Source organism: Typopeltis vanoorti, chromosome 19 (genome assembly GCF_054136105.1).
Source record: "Typopeltis vanoorti isolate ZY-2024b chromosome 19, IOZ_Tvanoo_1.0, whole genome shotgun sequence".
Classification (NCBI taxonomy): domain Eukaryota; kingdom Metazoa; phylum Arthropoda; class Arachnida; order Uropygi; family Thelyphonidae; genus Typopeltis; species Typopeltis vanoorti.
The window spans coordinates 5,418,660-5,441,843 of NC_143567.1; the positions used below are offsets into that span (position 1 = coordinate 5,418,660).

The 23,184-nt window shown below is 36.4% G+C and overlaps 1 protein-coding gene across 3 annotated transcripts in view; it reads left to right on the top strand.

Annotated features, from left to right (window-relative positions):
- LOC150095834 (uncharacterized) overlaps positions 1 to 23,184 on the top strand; it is a 1,527,755-nt gene that overhangs the window by 120,516 nt on the left and 1,384,055 nt on the right. The window contains exon 1 of one of the 3 annotated variants that reach the window (XM_090409495.1): positions 17,774 to 17,822. The exons of the other annotated variants lie outside the window; for them this stretch is intronic. The gene's annotated coding sequence lies outside the window, so the exon portion shown is untranslated. Of the gene's footprint in view, positions 1 to 17,773; positions 17,823 to 23,184 lie in introns of those variants that run through there. 3 annotated transcript variants of the gene reach the window in all.

Genomic DNA, 23,184 nt, shown 5'->3' on the forward strand with positions numbered 1-23,184 from the left:
GGGCCACATCAAAATGAGTATCTAGTAATTTGGTAAGCAGCAGCAGCACAACCTCGAAAGCTGAACAAACGAACAACACATTGCGCACTAATCGCGCGCTCACGTTCCCCGTGAACGCCCGGAGCACGCGCGTGGAACAAAAAAGTATAAGCACGCTTCTTTGGCACATCTGATATTTGCAAAACACGTGAGTATATAGTGATATAAAAACACCAAATAAAATCATCAACGTCCAGATTACCGATTAGTGATAAAAATTAATTATTGATAATTACCTCAGGGGCTCACTTTAGTGAGTACGGGCGTGGCAAACCCGAGGTACCTGATGATGGACCATGCCTTACTTCATGTAATATACATCTGTTATATTATCTGTAAACTGGTCCCTCCTCTTCCTCCCTTGCTTCTTTCTTTCTTCTCTTCTTGCTCCTTCCCCCGAATGCTATTAGAGTATTCGAGGGGAATCTTACCTATTTTGCTGTGTCATTTCGTCTTGTGCTACCAGGACATTATCAAACACTGTAACATGATCAGGCCATCAAAAAATGTTCATACCGCATCGTCCGTCGCGCGGGTTACCAAGGGACGCGTTCGGCTTTTAGGCAGAGGGACCCGTTCGAAAAATATGTTACAGTCTCCCTTAGACATCACTCCTCAGCACTCTGCTAGTTGAAACTCCATCAATGGGCCCGTTTGGAGAGGTGTTTAGGGGCAGCGCAAAGAAATGGTTCATCAAAAGGACGGAAAGGGCAACGACAACGGCACCAGACTATAGGCTTTAGGCAACTGGAACATCTCTCTGACAGGGAAAGAGTTGGAACTGGTTGAGGAAGCCAAGCGCTACCGGCTAGACTTAGTTGGGCTTTCTTCGACCAAGAGGAGAGGCTCTGGAACTGTCGACCTGGATAAGGGGTGGAAGCTCTACTACTCTGGTGTGAGCCGGACAATGTCTGCTCAGGTGGGTGTCGGGATACTCACAAGCCCCCAGCTGTCAGACTGTGTTGCTGAGTGGATCCCATTGGGGGGACGGGTATGTGTGTTAAGGCTTCAGATGAAAAACCATGATTTGGCTGTGGTGCAAGCCTATGCACCTAATCTGGAGTCAGAATACTCTGCCTTCCTAGAGGAAGTGGATGCTGCTTTTGACAGGGTGGCAGACATGGAATCAGTCCTGCTAATGGGTGACTTCAATGCACATGTTGGAACAGATGACCAGACATGGAGGGGTGTGGTTGGGAGGCACGGCGCCCCTGACCTGAACGCGAATGGGTTGAAATTATTGCACTTCTGCTGTACTAACAGCTTGTCCATAATGAATACCTTCTTCCAGCACCGAGAAGTCCATAAGTATACCTGGTACAGGGATACACTAGAACAAAGGTCTCTGATTGACTTCTTTATAGTTTCAGCAGACCTGTTTTCCTCAGTGTTGGACGTTCGTGTGAGAAGAGGGGCAGAACTGTCAACTGACCACCACTTTGTTGTGTGCACTCTACGGCTTCAGAAACCAGATGCTACCATCAACGCTGGTAGGCCTAAGCAGCTATACTGCATGAAATGGGAGGCATTGGAAAATGAGACTGTGAGGAAGAATTTTGCAGATGACATTTCCTCCAGGTTCAAAGAGATTCCCAAGCATACTGCAGATGTTGAGGAGGAGTGGAAGCTGTTCAGAACAGCTCTCACTGCCTCTGCACTCTCATGCTGTGGCAGAAAGAGGCTCGGCATGGCAACGGGCAGTGAGAAAAGGACACCTTGGTGGAACCAAGAAGTCCAAAAAACTGTCCGAGCAAAAAAGGAGTCCTACCTAACATGGCTTAGGGTTAGGTCACCTGAGATGCGTTTGCGCATCACCTGATAATGAGGGCTTGGGAATCCTTTGGAGGAAGATTAGACTCATCCTTTGCAAATGCAAACAAAGTATTCTGCCAGACCATCCGCCGCCTTCGAGGGAGGAAATCGTGCACAGCAAGGGTGTACTTTTAACAACCGAGAAGGATATCCTCCACAGATGGAGGGAATACTTTGAGCCTTCTTAACCCGGGTGACCCAGCAGTTGTGGACATCCAAGAGGCTCAGATCGGGGCAATGACTAGTCTCACAGCAGAAGAGATCCATTTAGCAATAATATCGCTAAAATCGGGCAAGGCTGCTGGCGATGATGAAATACGGCCCGAAATGCTAAAAGCCTTAAATCGAAACGGTGTTATCTGGCTGACTCGAGTGTGTCAGGCTGCTTGGATATCTGGGCGAGCACCAAAGCAATGGCAGACAGGCATGATAATACCAGTCTTCAAGAAGGGAGACCAGAAGGATTGCAGTAACTATCGTGGCATCTCTCTGCCCAGCCTGCCTGGGAAAGTGTATGCTAGGTGCTTGGAAAGACGGTGCAGGAGCATAGTTGAGTGAAAGTTCCAGGAAGAACAATATGGCTTTCGTCCTGGTAGAAGCACAACTGACCAAATCTTCACTTTAAGGCAAGTCTTTGAGAAATCTTGGGAATATACCAAGAATGTCTACGCATGTTTTGTGGACTTGGAGAAGGCATATGACCGGGTTCATCGGGATAAGATTTGGCAAGTAGTACAGGAGTATGGAGTGGATGGCCAACTATTAGCTGCCATCAAGTCCCTGTATGAATGCCCAGAGTTTTGTGTCAGGGTAAACAGCACAAAGTCTGAACCTTTCACAGTCTCCGTTGGCCTCCGCCAAGGGTGTGTTCTGTCAATCCTCCTTTTCGTAATATTTATGGACTTGATTGATAGGCACAGCCGAGGCAGTGAGTGTGTCAGAATTGGAAGATGAAGCATTGGACGTCTGCTTTTTGCAGATGACCTGGTTCTGTTTAGCTCTTCCACAGATGACCTCCAGCGGACCCTGGATAGGTTTGTAGCTGTTTGTGCAGACGCCGGAATGAAGATCAGTGTGGCCAAAACTGAAACATTTGTGGTCTCAAGACAACCATCCCAGTGCACTCTACATGTAAGTGGAGTCCCAATGAGACAGGTGGAGAAGTTTAAATACCTTGGGTCCATATTCACGAATGATGGAAAATGGGACGTAGAGCTAGATACTCGAATTGTCTTAGCAAGCTCAATATTGCGGGAGCTTGGCTGTTCGGTAGTATTGAAGCGGGAGTTAAGCCAGAAGGCAAAGCTGGCTGTCTTCAATACAGTCTATGTCCCCATCCTCACCTATGGCCATGAGAGTTGGGTAATGACCGAAAGAATGCGGACACGAATTCAAGCGGCTGAAATGAGGTTCCTTCGAGGGGTTGCGGGGCTGACAAGACTCCACAGAGTCAGAAGCTCTGCAATTCGGGAAACCCTCAATACTCAACCTCTGCTTCTCCGTGTTTAGAGATCACAGTTACGTTGGTACGGGCACCTGGTCAGAATGCCACAAGAGAGGCTCCCTCAGCAGGTCCTCTTTGCCAAGCCAGAGGGTGGGAGGCTAAGGACTCGCTGGATAGATTATATCCAAAACCTTGGGTGGACACGTTTGGGAATCCCACCAGAACTTGGTGGCAGAGGATTGTGACCATTGGAAGTTCCTCTTGCAGCTGTTGCCCCTACAACCCAATTAGGAAAGGTGGGCCTTGAAGATGTATGTATGTATAATTGATAATTAATTAGTGATAAAATTTGTACGGGCAGCACAAAATCGCACCGCGGGCCGAATACGGCCCGCGGGTAGTGCTTTGGACAGCCCTGATGTAGGCTATTCTTTTTGAAATGCTGAAATCACCCAGTACTAGCGTGGAATTCTCCTTCTTCCTTTCCATCACTGATAGCACTTTCTTTCAAGGTTGCAAAGAGACTTAATGCTTTTGATTTAATGAGGTCAGTTCTGCTAGCGGGATCCGTTTTTGGTTACAATCTTCGATCCATGTAGAAAGAAGTCTCTCTAATTCAAACATTATAATACTTCGATTTCGAGCGCAAGCATGGTGCGAAGAATGGTGCATGAACTTGAAGCAGCCTTACCTTTCTCTTTGTATTCAGCAGCTTTGCTTAAAATTGCTCTTATAGTTGATTCACCCAATTTTGTGTTCTTGTCTATCTTTGCTCTGGACTCGCCTTGTTCATTTTGCTTTATTATTTCAAGTTATTCTTCCAGTGAGATTACTTCTCGAATCATTTTCACACTTCCACTTTTTTGCTCACTAATTCTTTTATTCATGATGAAAGATTGTGAGAGTACTAAAAATAAAAAAAGTAAGGAAAACAATTGCAAAGGAGGCAGGAGATATGATCATCAAAATGCTGTATAATTATCAGACGACATAAAGTTTGGCGGTAAATTTGGAACATAGTGTACAGTACATGGAAATAGTGTAGTATGCCATTAAAAAATAACTTTGTAAAATGTTTTAAATCGGTAACTAAATTATTTCATCCTGGTGAGTGATTTTTTAAAATAGTTAGCCATAAAAACAGTATAGATAGAAAATTTTAAAAATCTGTAACATTTTATTTTTAAGATGTATATAGGTACACCAATCGAATTTTAGAGGCGCACTAATCGAATTTGGATATAGAAAAAAAAAATGACGCACTAATCGAGGTATTGATGTACTGTAGTTTTTATTTTATTATTATTATTTTTATTTTTTTAAAGAGTCGTTGCATTTTGTCAGTTGCAGTGGAGTATTGGACAGCCTCTTGCTCTTTATTAAATCAGTAGTATTAATCTGTTTTTGCAAACTGCTATCTAAAACTTTGAAAATATATCGGATAATTAATTTACCAAATAAGCACTGCAGTTGATGTGAATTATGGTTGAGATAGTTTTTGGTAAGTTGTTTGGCATTAATTATTTATACTAGTGCTTCGTTGCTTTAGTGCTACATTAACATGACTGCCTTGCCATATAATTAATTGACTATTATAACAAATGAGAAGGTATGAAACTTGAATAATAAATGTCTTTCCATACAGAATAAAAATGTGTGGGTGTTACATAACGGTGCTCCTTCAAACCATAAATTTTATTGTTTCTATATTCGAAAAATCTGAATACACACTAATAATATGATTAGTAGTGGATTACTTAAATTTGCTTGAAATAATTAGAAAATAAAATGTTAGAAATAAAAAAAAGTACAGTTTTGCAATATAATCTGTTTTCACGCCTTATTTGTAGTGTATTACATAAAATAGCAACGTATTGTTTTTGCGTCAGTAACGCCAAAAATACATTTGCATTCACAAAAAGGAGTGGGATAAAATTAATATGACAACCATAAAAGTATCGTAAACATAGTGTTTCAATCGCTTTGTGCGAAATTGTCGTGGTCTCTGAACCGTCCAACGCTCGTCTTTTTCTGCACTTGCTCCGACCATGTGCTGCTCTTATACTAAATTGCCTTTTAAGTTAGTGAACTGTGTCGTCATTTTTGTGGATAGCATACCCGCTCTCCAAACAACAGGTTGTTGATTCGAATCACACCTTGGACATGGTTGTTTGCAAAAGCCTGCTCGAGATAGCAGGATAGCCTTTGAGTTTATAGGGCTTATCTTGGTTATAAATAAAATAAAATATAAAACTAAGTCAGTTTCACAATAAAAGTATAGCAATAGCGCAAAGTTGTGCATAGTTGTGTGCGCACAACTATGCACAAAGCATTTGTCAGTCGTTACCCTTTTATTATTATTATTATTATTTGGAGCAAATTTGATGAAAACATCACGAAATAAAACCATGAAAAATAAAATGAAAACTTTAATCATTAAATTATGTAATTATAATGTATTAACGCTTTTCGAGATGCGAGTCGTAAAAAGAAATGTTTTGAAATGGCAGTTTCTTATCATTACGTCAATCATTAGTACTGCAGTTGAGCGTAGAGCCAAGTTTGTACTTCAGTGTCGCAGTTTATTATTGTTATTTGTAATATATGGTTTTGTTTCGCTTCGTTACGTTTTGGCTGAGATATTCATTTTCAACCAAAATTGGGAGCAACAACAGTTCTTGTTAGGGAGAGAAAAAAACAATTAAATTTCATTCAGCCAACCACAGTAAAGTTATTACTTGCATCATTTTGAATCGTTTTGCAGGCGTTGCCACAAAAATGGTCTCAGAATTGGACGCACAAATTTTAATAAGGATTCGAAAAACTAAATTGTAATAAAATTTGCTCAGCCGATTTTTATTACAGTTTAGTTTTTAGAATTGGAATTGATTGTAATTACTGTTCTGTATTAAGTTTATCAGTTGTGTGTTTTCCCTTACCATTCTCCATATTATGCGATACCGAGCAATCGTGTTACTAAGAGAAAATAATCTTCTTAGTTTGGGACTTAATCGCTCACGTTTAGTTATAAAGCCTCAGGGTCTTGCCACATAATGGACATTATCGCTGCCGACTGTAAGGAAAAATTTTGCACGTCTTTACTTTTATTCAAATATACTTAACCCCCAACCAGTATTTTTTACAGCATTTTTAGAGATAAACCTAGCTGATCTGGTATTATCTATCTTTTTATTATTATTATTATTAACGATTACATTGGTTATTTTTACGAGAGATTTCTGAATTGAATCAGTGGATGTAATAAACGCCCCAACCGCGAGTGATAATCTTTTTTAGTATTGTTAACTGCTAGCAGAAATTAAGATCGTAGGCGCGCGCACACACACCCACTAACATAAACGTGATTACGACAATTAATGTTCCTTAAACCTTACTAGAATCAAATGTAGTATGTTATTCCCAAAATCATTGACTTATAAATTGCCACATCTGAAAGTCATTATGTTGCTTTGACTTTTCTTATGCGGTTTGGTAGATGATGATATAACGGTTTTCAAATGAATTAATTTTATTTCAATTGCTGTCGACATGAAATATATGTTGAATTGAAATCAGAGTAGAGATTCCATTCCTTGTTAGTGTGATTAATTTCCGTGCTAAATTAGGCGTGTCAAGCAGATAAGGCAGTATTGTATGTGTGTGTGTGTGGGGGGGGGAATCCTGAACATAAGATAATTAGAGGCGGGAGGAGAGATTTTGTTCATTTTTTCATACTAGTAGAATTTTGATTATGATTGTTGAGAACAGCTTTTCCCTCAACTTTTTTAGTCACGGAACACTTTCATTTCGCAATATATTTATACCGAACATACTGAACACTTATAACTATTGCTCAAATGCATTTTATTTTTGAACACAAAATGAAAATATACGTATAAAAATTATCAAATCAGTTGAATTTACAGGTGCATTCTACATAAGAAAAAAAAAACTTAATTGCATTAGCTTCCGATGCCATATTTCTTTATATCGATTTTGAACTTTTATTTACAATAATAACCTCTATTTGTTAATCATTGACATATCATAATATTAATTATATAAAATTTGAAAATGTTTATTGTTTTTGAATATTTAGAATCATATTCCAACTCTCCCACACACAGCTTTCTTTCTTTTTCGATTTTAAGTTGCTTCAGAAATTTTAGTTTTTTTGCACGTTTAAACTTCCAAACTTATTTCGAATGATATACGCGTTCAGATTGGTTTGCATTTTTACTTTTGTTTTCGCGTGCATTAATTCAGCAGGGTTTAAATCCGGTTTTCGGTGCATATATATATATTAAAGATATCATTCCCCACCTACACACGAGAAGCGGTAACATTGGGCACCTAGTTGCAAAGAAAGAAGGAACATACTGATGTGAAACTGTATATAAACGGACTAGCAACACCGGCCAATTGCGTTTTCTCATGCACAGAGAAAATTGAAGGAATGATTGTGGCCATTTCAGTTGAGCAGTGTTCACGAAAATTCACTAGGTTGTATTCATCCTACTGGAGAATGAAGAGTGTTTAAGTCATTGATTATCGAACATTTGAGCACTATAAGGTTTGTCAAATGACGAAGAGGTCCTGGAGTACTGCATAGATTTGTGGTTAGTGGGGTGATTAACGTATAGGATGAAAAGCATGGAAGCAAATGCAGACCGCCGGAGTACTCCAGCATTTGGGTGGAAATCTTAAGAGAGAAAACGATCTATCATCACGTAATGAACCACCAGAGTGGAAAGTGGCGATCCAGCCGCTAAGAGTAGAACACAGACTTTAAGTGTGAGCAGTTTCATATCTTCTAGTTATCATACAGAATTACTTGCTCGGTTCATGTAACTTATAGAAGACCACCTAACCTATATTCACCTTTTAGCAATCAAGATTTGCTTTCTATTTCGTCCATTACGATATTTTAATTTAGTTTCTTACATGGCATGGATTGGTTCACCCAAGAGGGCCCAGTATCTACCGGAACCATTACTCTTCTACCTTTATGTCAACGATATCGACACTGGACGGTAGATATTCAGTGGTTTGAGGATGATATGAACTAGGGAAGATTATTCGATAGTGCCGATGTGGTAACCCTTCCGATGATGCGAAGAAGGTAAGCTAATGAATGAGGATGCAAAATTTTAAATTCTCTAAGTGTAAGGTTTTGAACTTTGGGGATTCATAAATAAAAATTGCATTCTTTTTTGTAGAACTGTATTGGTGGAGGCATGGGATCTTGTGGTGATATTGGTCAGAAATTCAAGGATCTTATTGCGAAAGTAGTAAAAAGTAAAGACAACGCAAAGGATTGCGACAGTGCTAAGAGGGACATTGATCAACAAAAGTGGGTTCCCTCATATAAGTCTTATCAGACTCCAATCTAGACTACGGGATGAAGAAACTTTGAAGGTGCAGAAGTCACTGGCAGTGACTTCAGGAATGTAGAAGACTGCAGTCTGCTGAATTTAGATAAAATATGGAGTGGAAGGGGATACGATTGAGACATTTAAACTATTTATTGGATAGAGAGGAGAGATTTTTCAAACAGTAGAGAAATATCTCCTGTATCTATCCTTGCGCAACTTCTAAGACAACATCCTTAGAAGTTACGCAAGGGAGTGGAAATAGGAGAGTAAAAAAGTGGTAATGAGTGAGTGAAATATTTTGCTTCGGTGTGTTATAAATGTTAAGAGTAATTTAAGATTAAATATATGTTGCAATACAGTAGATCATACGGGAAGAATTTCTGAACTCCAAATATAGGCATGTTGTAATAACCACTATTTATAATCGGAATCGTCTCCTCGGTGAACCTTTGACTACAGGAATTGTGTAATAATGTCAAACGGTATGGTATGCCCTTTTTGAAATATCAGTTTAAAAGAACATCGCAAACAGAACAACAAGCAAGATCGTACTTGCTGTGCATATAACTAGTTATAATAGAACTATGCAAGTTTGCAATTTTCTAATCGTCATATTTCCAAATATATTTCAAATAAAATAATAGATATGCACTTTTGAAGTTCTTCGGTTGCTGATCACGATCGTCAAATTTCCTTCAAAAATATTGCGTGCTTTAGAAGAAAGTTATGATTTTGAGAGATATTTCTTACTTGTTTCTTCGTCTAAACACTCTTCAATTCATATAAATGGAGGATTTTCTGTAGGTCGAACGATGTCACATAATGACGATCATGCGTTCCATTTTAAAGAAAGAAAAGAATTGTAAAATCAGCTAATTCCGTATAATTAATAATTACTTAAAATCGTTTGTTGCTCAAGATTTATATATATATATATATATATATATATATATATATATATAAATCTTGAGCAACAAACGATTATATATATATATATATATATAAGGGTAACCGTTAAAGTCACAAGAAGACTAAAGAGTATTGTTTTTTTTTATTTATTTACTTTTCATTTCTTCCACATCTACTGACATAAATTGAATTTATTATACCAATTCAGTCTATTGGCATAGTAATTCCGTGATGTGATAATCAATTTCAAAATGCAAATCGTCATAATTTACTGTAGATCATTGTATTTCAAAATAATTCATATTACAGAAAATGTTAATTGAAAATAAGAATACACTGTCCGAAAAACTTTGCTTATTTAAAATTAATTCAAAGGTTTGCATAGCCAAAGCAAATTAAACAAAATTGCATTTCTTTAAACTAGCACAAAGACCATCGTTTTCAGATTTTTTTTTCATACTTTATATTAGATGGGGTATTAAAAAGAGAGAGAGGGGAAATGGCTTCGATTTTTAATGTATTATCCATATGCCTGTGACTTTAAATTTGGCAGCTTACGCGCTACTGACTATAAATGACTTAAAATTCTTTGCTGTGTGTTTCTTAACGATTTTTAGTCATATCTTTCTAGTATCACATTGATTGTTTAAACTAGATATTCTAAAACTAAATTTCATACACTGCTTGTAAAGAAGTCAACGGACACCATAGTGTGAGGAACAAGCAACCATGACGCCCACTTTAATAAGATGTAGGACTCCCATTCGCTGCGATGACTGCAGCAGTCCTACTAGACATACTTTCCACAAGCGTACAATAGCGATCAATGGGAATTTTGGACAATTTTTCCCGTAGGCATGTAATGAGGTCCAGGACTGTTGTGGGGAAGACATCCCTTGACCTTACACGACGCGCCAGTTCATTCCACAGATGCTCAATAGGGTTGAGTCCAGTGAAGTGTGGTGACGTTCATGTCCACAAACCAAGCGGTTACAGCAGCAGCCTTATGACATGGTGCATTGGCTTGCTGAAAGAGACGATGGTCATTTCTGTAGAAATGTCACAAAGTAGGAAGCATTGCATTGTCTAGAATGTTCAGATACTTCTTAGAGTTAAATGGTCGTGGCACCATAGCGGTCCGAGGCCAAACGAGAAAAAACAGGACGATATCATCATGTCGACACCTGTAAATTTTATATTTGGGGTTAGGCATTCTGGTAAGAGACGTTTACGAGACATCCGCCACACCCTCACCGTCCATCTGCTTGGTACAGAGTGTAGTGTGATTCGTCGCTCCATAACACAGCTTTCCAAGCTTCCGCGTCCTATCGTATACACGCTCTTTGCACTACTGAAGACGACGCTGCATGTTGGTTCGGGTGACGCGGGATTTGTATATTGCTGTCCTACCATGGAAACCGATGTGAGCCTCTGTTCTGAATATTTTAGTGCAGATTCGCGTTCCAGTCGATGCCCGGAATTCCGCATTCAGCATGTCGGGCGACTAATGGCGGATTATTTTACATATGTATTATTCTTCATAGTGCTCTAGAGTCACTTTCGGTGAGTGTGACGGGTCGTCCACTGCGGGTAGCACTTGCAGTCGGCTCCTTTGCACTTCTTTGTCAGTATGGTATCAATGATTGTTGACCTGAGATGGCCCAGTTTGTCAACATTTTGCCGAACAGATAAGCCTGCAACATGACATCCAATCACAACCCCTCTTTCAAACTCCATCCTTTTCCCTTCTCGTAGCCATTTCACCCAGACACAGTCGCACTGAGTTGGGCGCATCATATTCCTCCAATTTATACCGTCTACAAACACGTGACTGGTTACATGGCACGATGTACCTTGTCCATGAGGTATTCCTTGACTTCTTTCTAGTTTCATATTTTGATATGAATACTCGCAGTAAAAATGTATCAGTTTTTAATTAGAATAAATATTAACAATTTCAGCACTTTTGTACTAAAATTAAATTGTTTGGTAAATGGTTTTTTGTCATTAACTGTGATATTTATTTCAGTCTTATAAATTCATTTAATCACGAAAATTTTATCAGGAAAATTTATTTTCGTGATGAAAATTTAGAAACTTTCGAGTTCAAAAATTCAAATTGGAAATGAAAATTAAACTATACAACTCATCGTCAGTGGCTCTGACAGGCACATAAGCTCACAACCTTTCAAGCCTCCTCGTATTTCGAGAATAAGGTGGTTAGCCCTGTGTCTATAAGTATTTTTTGTCTATAAATTGCGTGCGTTCTATTGTCCACTTTTCGTGGTTGCGGAAAGAAAACCCGAGTTTCCTGGAGGGAAAACCCATATGAAAACTATACGACCAGGATACGATACGACCAGATACGATACGACCAGAAAACTATACGATATATATATATATAGCTTTAATTATATTGAGTTATTTGTATGCAACTTAGAAAGAAGCTGAGAGCCTCCGGTATTGGAAATTACATGGACCGAATTGAGGATAAAATCTTTGAGACAAGAAGTGAGTAAAACAAATACGTATATATACAGTACATATAAATCCATTCCATCCATTTCTCGTCCGTCTAATATGATGAACACCCTGACTAAGGGTTTTAGGCAATTCGTATAGCCGACTTTCCATTTCTCTGCTGCATCCCCTAAGGGTAAGTATTTATGCCTGTAAGTCTCTGTGCTCACAGGGCCGATTTGCCTGTTTTGAGAGACGAAAAAATCTGAGTTTTCGGGAGGTAAAAAATCTCCATCACTGTTTGAGACCGGGTAACTCAGCGTTTGTTTGAAAACACCCGATAAAGGTTGTTTACGTCGTAGACGGGATTCGAACCGGACTCTTTTCAACAAAGGCTCGTCTATACCAACTGAGCTATGGAGGCATAGGGATTTAAAACACACAAATTCAAAATATCCAGGATTTTTTATGTTGAAATTTTGTATTATAATAAAAATAAAAAGCATTACCTAACCTAATAAGTTATCTAATACCTAATTAGTTACCAAGCAAGGTTATATATAAAAGAAAAGGCAATGAGTTAAATACCGAAGTTAATTAAGTGCAGTTTCTGAAATGGATTAATGGATCTAGCCTGCATTAATCTAAGATAAATAAATATTTAATCCACAAGCTTCTTCCTCCGTAATCCATAATGCTCTAGATATTCCCTTTTTTTTTTTTTTTTTGGAAGGGGGGGCGTTTGAATTCTTAAGTAGTATCGAACCAGCTTTCGTTAGTGCTGCACTATTGCAACGGCTTTCGCATCTCAGCATACTGTCCAGTCATCTGACTTGTTATCATTATTTAATAATAATATTATATTTGTCTCCAGTGGTGTATTTTTCATGTGTTGTGTTCCCAAGGGACAAATACGCTCCTACTGAACCATTTTCTTGGATTTAGCCAAATCAGATCATCTCGGAGTGCAGTGGAAAGTAAAACAATGTATGTAGGTATTATTTGAAGTTAACATTTGTAAATTTCTGCTTCTCACCCGGAACTACAGGTGGCTAGTTTGTTATTTTAATGGTATTATTTATAAGTCGATAGCGTTTCGCAGCTGTCGGACATGTGACATAAAATGACAATCTATATGCAAAGTAAATTTTTTTTACCTCAGAGTCAAGAACTCGTCTTGTATTTCTTATTCTTCTTTCCGGCAGTTAACTCCCATACTTCCACGGGGTCTGCCGACTGTGACTGAAACTGACCGCAGGATGCCCTTTCCTATCCAACCACAGGTAAGCCGTGGAAGTAACCACAACCTATTCCTGTATATCTAAATGTCTGTAAATTGTGTGTGTGAGCACGCAGCGATTAGTTAGGGAAATGGGTATCTTGAAAGCAAACCTTAGTGTCTCGACTAGAGACCAGCCAGCTTAAAACTGGGCGGAAACACGTGAGCAAAGTGTTTAACTCAATCGTAAAACAAGCAAAAGTCATTCATTTGAATTTTCACTGTTGCAGGTGCCTGTAATTAGATTCCAATCTGCACGAGCTACTGAAATCGGGATAATTGCTCAAACTCCGTATGCTAGCTATTGGTGCTGTTGAATAATGATCGGATGTGCGTGAATTATATTTGCATTAGCTTTGTGTTGTATTTGCTGCTTGTATATATTTGTTGCATAATGCTGAGCATGAATTATTTATTTGGCACATCTTTTGCTATCTGCTTGGATGTTGAATGTAATCATTACAATTATTACTGCATCCATAAATGATAAAATCACTGCTATTATCGTAGCGCATAACGTTTCCTTAGAATCTGTGCTGTTTATTGGCCCCAAAGTATGGCATCATTGACGGTTTCGAAAAAATTAGTACAGCGTAGTTAATTTCAATGCCTATATTACTTTTTAATTCTTGTGTGTGTCATATGTCAGCTACCACAGCTATGTATATCATGTCACAGGTGCTTGAAGTCGCATTTATTTATATTCAGTTTATAAATTGAAAATGTGAGAACGGTATTAGCAGTTTCTTTTATACATACACAAAATAATACTTATTATTATTATTATTATTAATGAATCAGGTTCTTTTATACGAGTACAGTTGACTCTCTCTCTCACGCTGGATTTTAGGACTAATGTGCAATGATACTTTGATTTTACAAATCCGAAATCCATAGATTTCAGGTTTGTAAAATTTGTGATTTTGTACCATTCTATAAATAGTTAGTTGGGTTTTTTTATTGGGGGGGGATAGTAAATAGTTCCCTGCTTATAAAATTAAGATTCCAAAATGACGCCCATAAGCCGGAAAAGTAATAACCTGCATTATACGACGTAAGAAACAGTGTTCTGTGATTAAGGTGAGAAATCTGAGGCAATAACCTGCGGATGAATGATAGGTATTTAACTTATGATGCAAATAAACTCTGTTGTAAAACAGAGTTTATTTTAACAAATAAAAACAGATTTTATAGAAATGCTCTTTTCATTTCTCTCGGCATTCCTTGATCTTTTCATTTAAACTATAAAATATCTAACTCTCCTGATATTTCATTTTTTAAATGATTTTTTATATCCTTTAATTGTTCTTAAAGATCTCATTTCTTCTGCTTATTTTATTTTGATCTTTCTTTTTAACAGTCCATATTTCTGAACCTTAGAATGGGAGTGGCTATTACTTTATACAATTTAAACTAGGTTTCTCATCTTTATCTCCATGTATGTGGTCGTATCTATTTTATTATTCCGTAGTTGTATGAAATTTATTTATTTTTCTTCTATAACTTTGTCTTTCAGATGTTATTATGCAATCCAAATAATTAAATTGTGTTACACTCTCGGTTATTTTATCTTCTTTAGCTGTTTTTTAAATGACATGCTTTGCGTTTTAATGCATTGAATTTTGTTTTCTTTTGAGAAATCTTTAAGTTGTACTGTTGGTTTATGACAAGGTTCCTTCAAAAATTAGTTTAGAACTGAAAGTGATCTGCATACAACGTTATATTAACAACCGTTCTTATTAACGGGTTTCCATGTTTCATTGTTTCTTTCCGTATTTTTATAATATGACATATTCCATAGAGTTGGAGAGGGACTGCATTCCTGTCTCTTACATCTCGATTAATTTCAGTCTCTTTTTGTAAATTTTTCATCTAACTTTATTTTTATATCTTTATATGAACTTTGTTATAGATAATCTGAAGATGTTCTCTTTCCTGCTTCATAATTTTTGTGTGCTTTTTTCATCAAAACCTTGCTCATAATCTGTAAAGACTAAATTCGTCTTTAAATTAAATTTTAGTTATTTTTTTCAATATGTCTATATAATCTTTCTTAAAAACGCTTTGTGTTTGAAAGTAAATTGTTTGCATTATTTCTGAGTCTTTTATTTAGAAATTTACTATATATTTTGTAACCTTTGTGTAATAAGTTTATTCCGCTATAATTTCCACAGTAATCTCTATCTTCTTTTTTAAATATAGATATAACATTCCTTTTAATTTTCCTGATAGTACTTCGCATATTCTCCAACAATTATTTATTAATCTTAAGATATAAATATTCTCTGTCATACTGACGCGAAGAACCTTTATAACAGTTTTTCAAATGACAGTGGGTTAGCTGGGTACCATACGGGTGCTGAAACTCTGGCTTTTCATCTCACAAACAGACACATTTGCAAGAAAAACATGCGCAATTAACAGATATAACGCCTAGCCTTATAGCTGAATTCTAAATAACCCAAATAAATAACTCTTCCCCCCCCATACTTCTTTTATGTATTTATGATATATAACCCAGTTGTTTCATTTTTTTTTTTCTGCCTTGAATGCCTTAGTTTTTCCAATCTGACCAGTTTTATATCTATAGTGATCATTGTTTTGTTATTTTCTGTAACACATTTTGATCATACTCTAAATTATTATGTTTTATCTATTGTTTCCTTTGTATTATATTGTACTGGTCCACGCGGTTAGCCTAGTGACTATGCGCTTCGCAACCATATGCCTGGGGAAGTAGTGTCCTGGGTTCGATTCCCGTCGGCGACGTGAAGAGCTTAAGGATCGTCCTCAGCCATAACCAAGTTAGCCAGTCTTGGGCGCAGGGTTTTTTCTACCAGTTTATCTGGAGTTTTTCATCACGCAAGTAGGCAAACCGGCCCCGGAACACACGGGGTACAGTCATGCGATATAGTACGGCAAGGAAGGCAACGGGAAACCACCTTGCTCATAATCATTTCCCTAGATGGTGGCGTAAATATAGCTGCCTCTAAACAGACGAAAGGCTATAACCACAACAGCAACAACATATTGTACTGTATCTTTTTCTTCATTATTCTATTTCCTTAATATTTTGCAAAGTACTTCTTGTCTTCCGTGTATATTTTTCTTATATCCCAATCTTCCGTATATCACCAGTGTATATTAATGGCTGACGTTGAATTTTCTTAAGGGGATAAAGGTCCATTTGTTCTGATTGGAAATCAAAGCGTACGAACCTTTCTTCCCTGCACATTAAGATGACGTTTAAATTCTTTAAATTTCTTATTGCTGTATTCATGGAGGTACGTCAGTATGTGAAATTTACTAAAAGATAGCAAGAAATCAGCAATTTGGAGTGTTAATCCTTGATCTTTGAGTAGAGAAGATGAATGCTTCTTTAATAAGAGGAAGGGTATGAAGGTTAGGTCGACAGAAATGGAATACTAGTTTGAAACTAAATGCTACTTTGAAATATATTGTCTGAAAATTCAATATACAGTTACGTTCACTTTCCATAATCTCATGGGGAATTATTCTGTGAGATCAGTGTTTATCTGTTAATTGCTTTTGTTCTGGCTGGTTTTCCGGGACGGAAAACAATCTTCCGGAATGGCCCTGCCACCTTCGTGTACGACTAGAAAAGTACGTGTTTCTCTAGAAGACTGTTTCTAGATTATGTGATTCGTAGCCAGGGGCGGCTCGTGCATAGGCACTACAAAACTGCAGCACCCCCAGTTTTTCTCGATATATAAATATATTTATTAATTTATTTATATTTGCTTGTAATATTTAATTTTATCAACAATCCTATACAATTCTCTTATTTTGTATAAAAATAATAAGGAGGGCGCAGCAGCACTGTGTTTACCACAGTGTCATATTGCTACTCGCGCAAACATATGCACGTCATAGTGAGATGCGAGCTATTTGCGTAATGCGGCAGTCCGTTGCGCAGTTCCACCGTTGTTTATATACAGTTTGCGCCAGTAGTAGTGTTTACTCAGTCTCTTTAAATATTTGGACATTACAATTAAATCCTTTAATTGTAATGTCCAAAAATTGTAAATCCATTCCTTTAATTTCAATTAAAAGAATGGATTTTATTTTTAAGTAATTTTGAATTATATTAAACTGTATAATTTTATCGATAATAAACAATATTTTTTCATGTTTATTTTTTTTTTAATGTTTACCATAATTTTGATATTTTATCCAAACACGTATACACTGTACTTACAGTGTGTGTGTGTGTGTGTGTGTGTTTGTGTATATATATTTCGAACTTGCTGCACCCTCACGATTTTAAGCCACGAGCCTCCACTGTTAGTAGCAGATCCATGCTACCCAGCGTATGATATGTTTACAGCCTTTCCTAGGTGGCTTCATAATCTGATAGCTGATCTCGTACCGAGCTGGCTAGATATTACCCCTACTGGAAATCCCTCTTTTTCACTCTTCACACATGTAAATCAGTCAGAACACATGCAGTTTACAGATTGAGTTCCATTCCTTCGATCCCATCGTAAGTCGAAATTACTTTATGAACCATAAGGATGTGTTAACAATTAATATGCCTGAATGCTAAAATGCGTACAGTAGGTCAATTTTTGTTTATATTTTTAACTAACTTTATTCTTTGTTTATAGTGAAATAACACAATATACAAATTATAACAAAGTTTCTGTTTACAGTATTGTACTGGAATAGATAATAAAACATAATTAATACAGTAAGTGTACAGTACTTCTGTGCAATTGCCAGTAAAATAATCAGATGGAAATAAATGGAGCGAGAGTTTTCAAAGCTGCTGCTTTATTGATTGGAAGATTCACCGACGAGTCAGGCGAAGCTATGTAATCAACAAATTCTTTCTCAGAAATGGCAACACAATGTTTTGAGGATGGATGGTTCACCAATTCACTAGATGCATAACTTGTGAAAGGTCTAGGTTCATCTTCAGAGGATGATGTTGACAGGCGGAGAGGGCCTCTTTAAAAATTTGTACATTACGTCCAGTTTAGCTTGCACAAGTTTTTTCTGCATCAACTTCTTTCTAGCAAACAGTTGTTCTTCTTCGCAGATTTCTTATGCGAATTGAATTATGAAGAAGATTTCTTCTTCATTTCATTGTCAACTTCACAACTCTTTAGTTAGTAGCACTATCTTACCACCTGTCTCTTATAACGCTTTGTTTTTGTCAAACCCTGTGGATGTATAAACACATATTTTCCGTAGCTTTTTTAAAAATACCATTTATGCACTTTGCTATCACTCATTCCGTGTCTTATCTGCAAGATATTATATTCCTTCCGGAAGTCTTTAAGACAGCAATCACATATTGTCTCATTGCAGGGGTGAGGTATTATTTGAACGTTAATGGGATGACTAACTGTATTCCAATGGGCATAAGACAACCATATTATTCTACTAAATTAAGTTCACGAAAACGAAGAATACTTGGTAAGTCTTAAAAGCTGAGAAAGGACTAAAAGAAGAAGAAATATATAGTAAAGTTAATTTTATATGTTATAGCGATGTTTGTCTGTTTACATAGCGTTGGTCGTCATGAAAGAAATTAGTCTGAAGACTTTTGATTATCAGGCACTATATCAGTATGATATTACAGTTTCATAATATTACCTCCACTTTGAGCATTTCAAAATGAAAACAGCTAAGAATGAGATAACAATTAAGAAATGATCCGATAGGTTAAAAATACTAATGAATAGCAATCGGTGAAACCTTTGTACTGGCTAGTGGCAGCATTCTCGAATTTTTTTTTTTTTTTTTTTTTGTTAACAGTTTTGTTTGTATAGTGATTTTCTTAAATTGGCAGAATCTCAGAAACATTCGAAAAAGTGGCTTTTCCAAAAAAGTGGGTGTTCTATGGCGAGGCGCAGATTATTCCGTGTGACTTAACTATTTATTATCTGCAAATTTTTTATCAAGCAACTGAGCTGAATGATTAGAATAAATTAAAATTCTCTGAATTATTATTATTATTATATATATATATATATATATATATATATATATATATATATATATATATATATATATATTTTTTTTTTTTTTTTTACAAAATACAGTCAGAACTTAGATGTTGCCGGAAAATTGTTAATTATTCATTCGCACTTCATCTCCCCCCCCCCCCACTCCCAAGATATTTTATTTTCATAAAAGTTACTTTCTACTATCGGAGTCAAATTTTTATATTTTTAAATAAATTTGCTAACGTATGTTTTGCCGGCAGCTGTACGTAGAAGTTAAGTTGTCTTCCTACTCGGCCACTTTCTCTTCCGCTGCATTGGCTCTTCAAATTCTTTTGCAGTTAATTCCTTCTTTATTCAGTAGCTCTACAACGTCAGCTTCTGAATCACCGATTACCTCACTAGTTCCAAGTTCAATTATATCTCCCTTCTTAAAGTAACATTCAACAATCCATGCTAGAATCGCTGAAGTCGTCTTCCCAGATGCTGTATTCCGTTCCTAATAAACTTTTTTAAATTCAATCTGGATAGTCTTGATTTTTGTATTAGCATAGAGGATGTATAATTGTTTCCAAAATCATTTTAGAAATGAACTTGTCGGGCCTTTCTGTAATATCCAATAAATGAGAAAAATGTTTTCCAAAATAATAGTCGAAATCTTACAAATACTTTCCACGTTACAGACAATTTCCACATCTATGAGGAAAAGATACTTGAATATATCACATGTATCCGCTGAGTGGGAATCCAATCCTTTCTTGGCATTAATAAAATTGTCCTGTAATATTTTTGAAGGAAACATTCCAAATGTATAACTTATTTATTTTTTTCTTGTTTATTTCTTATATTTCGATAGTCAAAATGGAAACAGTCGAACCTCTAAAATATAGGACATGCTCCAAATCCAGTAGAATTAGAATAAAAACTCAAGCTTAGTAAAGATATGCGTTTATGAATAGATATAAAAAGAGACATTCTCTTGTGATTTACGCTTACGCGTAGACCCACACCGTATTATGCAAGCTTTCGAAACCAGATCTGACGGAATAGAATGGTTAATCCTTATTTCCGTAGTCTCATGTCTGTATATATTGCGCGTGTTCTTCTGATCTGTGTGCCTGTTTTGTTCAATGAAAAACTAGAGTTTCCGGGAGGTAAAAAAAAAAAAAAAAAAAAATTCTACTACTGTATGAAACCGGCTAACAGCGAACACTTGAAAAGTTCTAATAAAGGTTTTCGCGTCCTCGATAGGCTTGGAATTCAGGTCTTTTCAGTCAGAGGGAATTTCCAAAAACCGATTGAGCTATTCACATTAAAGACATATAGAAAAAAATCTTGAGTTTAAGATCTTTGAAGATGATATTAGTGATATCCAAATTTGTGATATCGTTTTAACCAAATAATGGCAGTTCTTCGATCCTCCAGAGATCTCTTAAGAATGTAGGAGCTCTTGGAGATTTTTTTTTTTTTTATCACAATATGGTATATTACGTTACCAACGTATTTCATATACGAGTATGTATCTCTTACATAAAGTATTACATTACCAAGTACGAGTATGTATCTCGTACTTGGTAATGTCATATTCCACATTTTAAGAAAACAGAACGAACGTTTGAAGTTCGGGAAAAAAAGAATTAGAGGATTTGTTAATGAAAGGAAAGAAAAAACAGGACTGTCCTCTTACGCCACTGAAAGTTTCATTAAGTGAATTGAGAGGGGAGAGGGATCGACAGTTACCCCTTACGGTTGGTGGGGGGAGACGGGACGTATTTTGAAAGGAGCTACATTAATATGAAAACATTCATTAAGCTTAATCGGAATTGATCCTCTACTTAAGCTTTTGCGTGCTGTAAAATAATTCTGTTTCACATCACAGTACACAAGTAAGATCTGCCTGCAGCCTAAGAGAGACATAGAATGCCACCGACAACAATGAATGCAATAATATCATAGTATAGAAGTGATCGCAGACAATCCGAAAAAAAAAAAAGTGTCTTTTGTAATTGCATTCTTGTATAGTAAGATTATCACAAAGTTTAACTTGGAACAATTTTTAGTGCGTTTGGCGACATGCGTATGCGTTTATTAAATTCCGGACACAGCTGCGCTGACTTGGAGCATGGTATTCCTCCAATTTATACCAGCTACAAATACGTGACTAGTTACATGGCGCGATTCACCTTGCCCATGGGATGTCCGTTGACTCCTTTCCATGCAATGTATAATATGTCCGGATTAGAAAATAGAAAACAACGTCTTTTGAAATTATGGCTGACACAGCTAAGGCTATGAGCCCTATATATTTTATATAAATTACATGTATGCGTTGTCTGACTGATTTGGGGATTACAAAATCCCTACTACCTTCATATCAGATGGCTAACACGCTGTTCCATTGAAAATAACTTGTAAACGGCCCTGGCCTTAACAAAAGCTTTTTCAAGAATTGTAGATAGTCATGAAACAGTGTTCTTTTAATCGCATTCTTGTATACTGACATTCATTATCACAATAGTTTAATTTAGAATTGTTGTAGTGCATTATGCATAGACATACATTTTATGTAATTGTCATTAAAATTCTAGCTAATTATGGCATTAAAAAAATTATATTTATATGAAATTGTATCGATAGTTTCGCAAGATATACATGCTTCCTCAAAATTAGGATTACTTAAAAAATACAATGAAATATGGTATATTAAATAAACCGTGCATTAATTACGTTATTTAAAGGGAGGGGAGTTATAGATAGCTATCGGTAAAATACCATAATTTCATATACACCACATCTTTGTAGTGGAAAATGTCGAATATCAATTCCGATAATTCTTTCAACTTTCTTATGTAACTTTTTTTATAAAAAATTACTTACATTTTGGTTTGTTGCCAAATAATCTTATGCTTTTTCTTGGGCGTGTGGAGGACTAAACCAGATTTGTAAGGACAAATCTTGGTGCTCTTTGTCTGTACATCTCTAATCTTTGTTCTTTTTCACCTTTGTTTTCACCCATTTGGCTTTCTTCCGAGCAGTCCACCTAGTTCACAAGTTTCCTCAAGTATAATACTATATATTTTGTAAATTCCTGGCATCTTTAAGCGGATGAGGTAGTAGCTTCAGTGATCATAGAATGATGTATACAGTACTTTGTCTTGAGGAGTAAACTTTTGTGTTGTTTCATGATCTTTTTTGTCCTGTCATTTACTTTTTTATCTAAGGTAAAGGTGACCGTACCTCTGCAGTTGCGATTTTCTTGTCTGCTTGATGATTTTCTGGGTTCTTCTTGTAAGATGTTAATAACAGTTCATATTATTGTAAAAATTTTAAATTGGGTATTGAAGCTCTTGATATTTCTTCTCATCGTCTCTTAATATGTCATATGCTGTTTCTCAGAGTGCAGATGATGTTACGTCATGTAGCTCTCTTCCAGTGTTTGATTTTTTCATTATACTGCATATATAAGTTTGTTCTAGCTAGAGCTTCAATCAAATACATAAAATAATAATAATAATAATAATAATAATAATAATAATAATAATAATAATAAAAGCCAGCTTTCTGTTGTCTTCTGTTTTAAACCTAAAACGCTTCTAGAATATAAACTAAGTTAAAAGTAAATTGTTCCTTGGTGAGTTGTTCCTTCGGTCCTGCCATGCGTGGAAAATGTTGTAAACATGCGTGTCCACGTTATTGGTTTTAGGTAGTATCCTTCTAATACTGACACGTGGCGAGATTAACAAGTCCATCGCCAAGCCTTCTTTTTGTTCATGTATTTTATTGGTATATTGCTTTCTTTTGCAAATGGTTAATACTAAATTTGATTAATATCGATCCAATCAAAGTTCCGGAATGACAGGTGATTACGTAAATTTCAAAACGCACCTTAAAAAA